This window comes from Molossus molossus, unplaced genomic scaffold, assembly GCF_014108415.1.
Source record: "Molossus molossus isolate mMolMol1 unplaced genomic scaffold, mMolMol1.p scaffold_m16_p_22, whole genome shotgun sequence".
NCBI classification, from domain to species: domain Eukaryota; kingdom Metazoa; phylum Chordata; class Mammalia; order Chiroptera; family Molossidae; genus Molossus; species Molossus molossus.
In genome coordinates, this window is record NW_023425358.1 from 15,318,962 (window position 1) to 15,324,961 (window position 6,000).

The window sequence follows — 6,000 nt, forward strand, 5'->3', positions numbered from 1 at the left end:
GCCACGCAGCGTGTCTGTCCAGGCCTGGCAATGAGTCCTTCTCTGCCCTGTGCTATCCACCCACCCACCCAGCCCCTTCACCCATGGTGTCCAGTGAGGTGAGGGAGCAGGGCCCGGCCTGCTACTGCCAGGGAGGGAGGGCTGGTGGGCTCCACAGGGGGTATGAGGCAGCGAGCAGCTGGGGATGCAGCTGGGGTGTGTGTGCCGATTTGGGTTTCACTGTTTAGGCCCCAGTGCATTTTGAGGGTGCATAGGAGTTCACCAGGACAGAAGGGCCAGTGGGAAGCAGACCATAGTTGGGAGGGGAAGCTGGGGTTCGGGGTGGGCGAGCATCTCCCAGGCTCTGGAGGCAGGAACCTGGGATTCGCATTCAGGCCTTTCCTCGCCCCACCCCACTGTCCAGAGCCCGGACTGGAGGGCCTCGGGCTGGGGCGGGGTCAAGCAAGGAGTCTGCGCAGTGGAGCTGGCTGTAGGCTTTACCCGGACTCTGGAAGGGTTGTCCCCTCTCTTGGCCTCGGTTTCCCGTCTTTAGAATGATAGATGGCCCATGAGGAGACTTTTGGGCTCTGACAGGCTCTGTGGCGTGGGAGTAGGGATATGGCCCAACCCACCAGCTGAGTCAGAGCAGGGACACAGTGCAGGTGCTTTGAAAGCAGGGGGCCCCGCTAACTGAGGTCGTCAGGATGGCCCACCCTGGAAGAATCCACAGAACATCTGCCTCTTCACTCCCCACATTCCCAGCTGGTCCTGGGCTGGCCCAGTCCCCAAAACATTTCTTAGAGATTAGGCCCTAATCCTGTCAGACCCAGCGGGTCCCCAGCCTCTTTGCCCTGCACTGTCCATCCACCAGCTCGGCCCCTCCACCCTCCCAGACAGAAGGACTTGGAGCCTGGGCCTCACCAAGGCCAACTCTGCTCAGCCTGAGCCAAGCTCCCTGTCGCCCAGGTACTGGGAGTCCCTTCTGATGTGGCGGTGAAGAAACCCAGGCATGTGGCTTTTTCATGCGGCCAGTTTCAGCACACAGATTCATGCTCTCACTCCCGCATCCCAGGCAGACATCGCCAACAGATCCCAGATCTCCTGCTCTGTGGACCCAGAAGCTTCAGGCTTCTCAGCACCGAGCTCCAGGTGGCCTGTGGGTCCAAAGCAGCACGGCACTAGCCCACCTGATGGTGCAGGAAGGACGGTCCGGTAGCATCAGGGAAGGGCAGCCCTAGAGGGGTTCCGGGCTCCTGATGGGCTTCGCGTTGTGCTAGAAGCCCATGAGAGAGGGACCGGCCCAGTGGGGAGCCAATACCAGGCCCTCACTCTCAATGTTGAAGCTGCCCTTGGCTCTGACCCCTCATAAAGGGTCCTGCCTCATTGTCCCTCCTGTCCCACTACAAACTGCAGCCCAGGGAGGGGCAGGGTTGGTTCATGGTGGGAATGTGAGGGGTGTGGGGGTTCTTCTCCTCTGGCTGGCCCTGCCCCCAGGAGGCCAGGGTGGGAGCCTTGGCGCAGCTTGGGCTCCAGAAACATTTGTTTTAAGTCTTAAAATATCAGGTTCCTGCATCACGGGGCTTCCCTGGGGGCCTCCAGGCAGGCGGGAGGGATTTCAGGAGTAAGAAGATTCCCCCTCTGGCCCCCACCCCTCCGGCCTCTCTGCCGGCCCCTTGGCCTCAGCTGAAGCCAGCCAAGTGTTTAGGGGGTGCCAGCTGGGCCCCTACTCTCCTGTCCTTGGGGAACCCCTGTTTGCCCACATTAAGCCCTGGTCTTCGGAGCTCCTCTAGCTCCTCAGAACTGGGGAGGGTGGAGGCATAGGTCCCAAGGCCTCAGTCTCCCCCCCAGAGCTCGAATGTGCTCCAATAGGACCTGTGAATGCTTCAGCCAAGGACATTCAGATAGGGAACTAAGGCCTGGGGAGGATGAGGCCTCCTCTTGCCATGGCGTGGAGCTGTGCACCACACCACGGTGTCCAGCCCTGTGGCGGATGCAGGGCCTCTAGAAAGCAGCCTGGAAAAGATGATGGCACCACACTGATGCTGGGCCTAGTACTTAGGGTGGCTTCCCAGGGACAGGGATGCTTGGGGTCTTGAAGGTTGAGTAGGAGTTTTCAGATGGTTCTGGTCCTGGTTGGGAGGTTCCCTGGGCAGAAGGATAAGCCTGAGCAGGAGGACCTGGCTGGAGGGTAACTGGGGTATGGGGGGCACCTGAGGGGCCTGGAACAGAGGCCCACGCAGGGTGCTGGCCCCAATGCCAGGTGAGGGTGGGATTGAGGCTCAGAGCAAACTTTGGGACCTGCTGCTTCAGGGACAAGAGAGCCCACCTGGACAAGCGGTTCTGCCACTCAGCATGAAGGTGGCTCCCTTCTACCTCTGGTGCCCCTGGGACCATGGCCTGGAGAAAGGCCCAGCTCCCCAGGCCCGCCCTTTCCCTCCCAGGCAGACCACCGGCCTTGGCCCGAGGGACCGGCCTTGGCGCAGAGCGGGAATTGGAGCCAGGCAGCAACAGCTGGCCCCACTCGAGCATCCCCCAGGGGCCACTGCCTTTGTTCCCAGGCCCCCATCCCAGCCGTTCCCAGGCTGCACCCCACCCCCAAAACACCCAGGCCAGAGGAGGCTGTGAGGGACCACCTGCTGGGAAATCTCACCTACCCACTGGCTACCAGGCCCAGGCTGGGGGAGGCCCGACATGGCCCCTGACTCTTTCCTCTGCCTGTGTTCATGGGCTCAGTCTCCCTGTAGGACACACACACTTCCGACAGTGGAAGGACCCAGGGAGACGCCTCGGCCAGAAGGGATCGCATGCAAGGAGGCGAACCCCCAGCAGCTCTGGGACAGTTGCACACAGAACTGTGTAGGGCAGAAATGTCAATCTGGTGGCTGCCATCCTTCTTGGTAGCACCAGTGGGATAAGTGTCTTCTTGCCTTCGTGGGGACTGGGCTTGGAGAGTTCTGGGCAGTGCCCACAGACCCTGTGCTCCTGTTCTCAAGCGCCCCCCACCCCTGCACAGCCTGGGGTGCGATTTCTGTCTGTGGCCGAGGCAGTGAACACCTGTGTGCCCGCACTGCCCTCCGGAGACCCCGGCAGAGCCCTCCCCTACCTGCTCCCCGCCCTCACTTGGGGTACTGGCTTCTCAGAAGGGTGTTACTGTGCTCTTAGTTGGCTGCCTTTGAGTGTGCAACCACCTGTCTGTCCTGTCTGTTCTCAGGGCCTCCTACACCCAGGCCGGGGCAAGAATCCAATTTTATAGGTGGGGAAACCAAGGCTGTGAGGCTGAGGCTGAGGCAACAGCCTGAGGGGCAGGGGGTGTCCTGTGGATCCTCAGCAGTGGCAGGGATCAGGGCAGAGTCTTGGCAGGGGAAGGACAAAGGACAGACCCCTGAGATCCGTACTGTCACACTGTCCTGCTTCATGGCCAGGGCCAGACAAGGCAGGAGCCCGAGTTGTGTCCTCCCCCCAGGAACCAGGTGCCCTGTCCCCGAGGGGCTGAGAGGTACAGCGGGAGGAGGATTAGGAGGTGGTTGGCGCCCTTGAAAGTTGAGCCTGCGGCCAGATCTGGGAATGGGTGTCTGACCCCTCTGCGGCCTCCACAATCCGGAGAAAATCCTGGAGGCCAAGTTAATACCAAGACCAATTTTTATTTCAACAAAGTTAATTCTCAACAATGTGATACTGAGGGAGAGGGATTTTCCTGCCATGGAGGGAGGAGAGATGTGGTCCTAACACGGCGCCACCCCTCCCCCTCCCCCAGCTGTCCTCACCACCAAGATGGGGGACAGAGCAGTTCAGGCTGCTCCAATGGGGGTGATCCCATCCCCCACCTTTGCTTCCTCAGGACTGCAGGCCCTGCAGCCGCTCCCTGGGCCTGATGCCCTTCCTCCCTCGCAGCCTACCCCCCGCCCCCCATCCCGCAATGGACCTCTAAACCCTGTACCTCTCTTATCTCCTTGCTGGGAGTGTCCAACCATCTGTGACCTGGGCAAGGGGCTCAGGAAGCTTCACTGTGGAGTGCATGAGCTCATGTCCCCAGGGTGTGGCTTGGCCTGGTCTTGGACCAGGGTGCTTGCTTTGGGGCTGTGGGGGTGGAGCAGGGGCTTGGGTGACAGAGGACACCCCTCATCTCTGCCCACCTCCAGGAGCTCCTAGGGAGAGGAAGAGAGCAGCTCAGCTGACCTCACTGCCCTCCAGCTGAGCAGGGCCCATCCAGAGGCTGCTCTCTGGCCCAGTCATCAATGGTCAGGGCTGCGGGAGGGCTGGGAGCCCTGTCAGAAATTCCTCCTGATGACGACCACGTGCATCCACCGCTTGGCCTGCTTCGTGGCTCCTGCCGCCTGCCAGGGGAGGCGCCCACCACTCCCGGTTCCACAGAGGAGCCACCCAGGCATGGCCCTGACACCAACCCCAGCCCACGCCCAGCGCCTGCAGCCCTGGTGCCCTAGAGTCTCTTGGTGGGCACAACCGAGGGAGATTCGTGAAGGAGGGGGCACTCTCCGAGGGCAGGGGGACCAGTGCATGCAAAGGTTAGAGGTGCATCCGGGTTGCTCAGACTGCCCACACTGGCCCCCGGGCTTCACTCTGAGGGTACTGCCCGAGGGCAGGGGTGGGGGCCCAAGGGCACCCTACGACAGGCCAAAGTCAAACCAGATGGGCTGGGGGCCTCGTGGGGCAGGCGGGCCATTCGTCACCGTTATCTGCCCCGCCGCCGAAATCACAAACACATTTTTAAGTGAAGGACTGGCTGCCACCGGCCTTCGAGCCCTGATGCCGCCCAGCTGTGGCCACACTGGGCGGGGTGGGGGGGTGGGGAGGGTAGGGGGAGGATATGGAGAGGGGGTGTGGGGGGCCAGAGGCAGCCTGAGGGAGGAGTGCCTACTGCCCCCAACATGCCCCCCAAGCCCCGCACTGATATCTATGGCCTCCCCTGCTTAGACCCCTCCAGAGCTGGGGTGCAAGAAGCAGGGAGTGCCCCCCAGCTCTGTCTTGGGCACTGCTGCCTCCTGCCTTCCTCGCAGAGCCTTGGCATCACAGATTCACCCTCTGACCCACACACTGATGTCAGGTTACTTGGGGGGACAGAGGGGCTCCAGGTGGGGGATATGTCTTCTGCTGGTGGCTCAGCGGTCATTTCAGGGGATGGAGCTGGGGGCAAGACCCAGAGGGACAAAGACAAAAATAGGGGCAGGTGATAAAGATAGATAAGACAAAGAAAGAGTGAGCCTGGTGCCTGTCACCAGAGACCCACCCTGGTGTCATACAAAGCCCCCCGTCTCCCTCTTGCTGTGGTGGGCTGTGGGGACATCCTCTAGGGTGTGCAGGTGAGGATGGGTGCAGGTGAGGGTGGGGCTGAGATCTGTCTGGCCATCACTCTGGGAGCCAAATGTAGGTCCTTCCTGGCACCCTGGACCCCCAGGCAGGCCCACGGGGGTGGGAGGCGCCAGGAGAAATGGCCTGTGACGGGGGTGGGCATCCCAGGCGGGAAAGCAAACAGTGTCAGCGGCTAATGAGCGGGAACCGGGCCTGGGGCCGGGGGCCTAGGGAGGGGCACAGCCATCGCTCATCCTGACAGGCGGGCGGTGAGGGGGGGGCTGGGGACCAGCGATGGAGGGGAGCATGAGAGCCAACAGAGGGTCCCTTGGAGACCTGACCCCTAACACAGACAGACAGAGGGGAGGCAGCCAGGAACCCTGTCCCCTGGCTGGCTCCCATCCCCAGCTGTGGCCTCAGGGGACCTGGCTCCAGCATCTCCCCTGTCAGACCTGGCTGGCTGGCCCCTCCCCCACCTGAAGACTTTGCAGGACAAAAGAGACTGTGCAGGAAGGGAGGCTGAGCCTGGGACCCCCATATTGTACACTGGGGAGCAGGAATCTGGGGTCTTGAGGCCCTGCCCCTCTCTGGGTCTCAGTTTCCCCATCTTTATAAGGCAGAGAAGGGCAGGCATGCTGAGGGGCCCTCCCTGTCTTGACTTTGCACCGTATCACTCCGCAACCCCAGCTGTCCTTAATGCCCCCATCCTTTCAG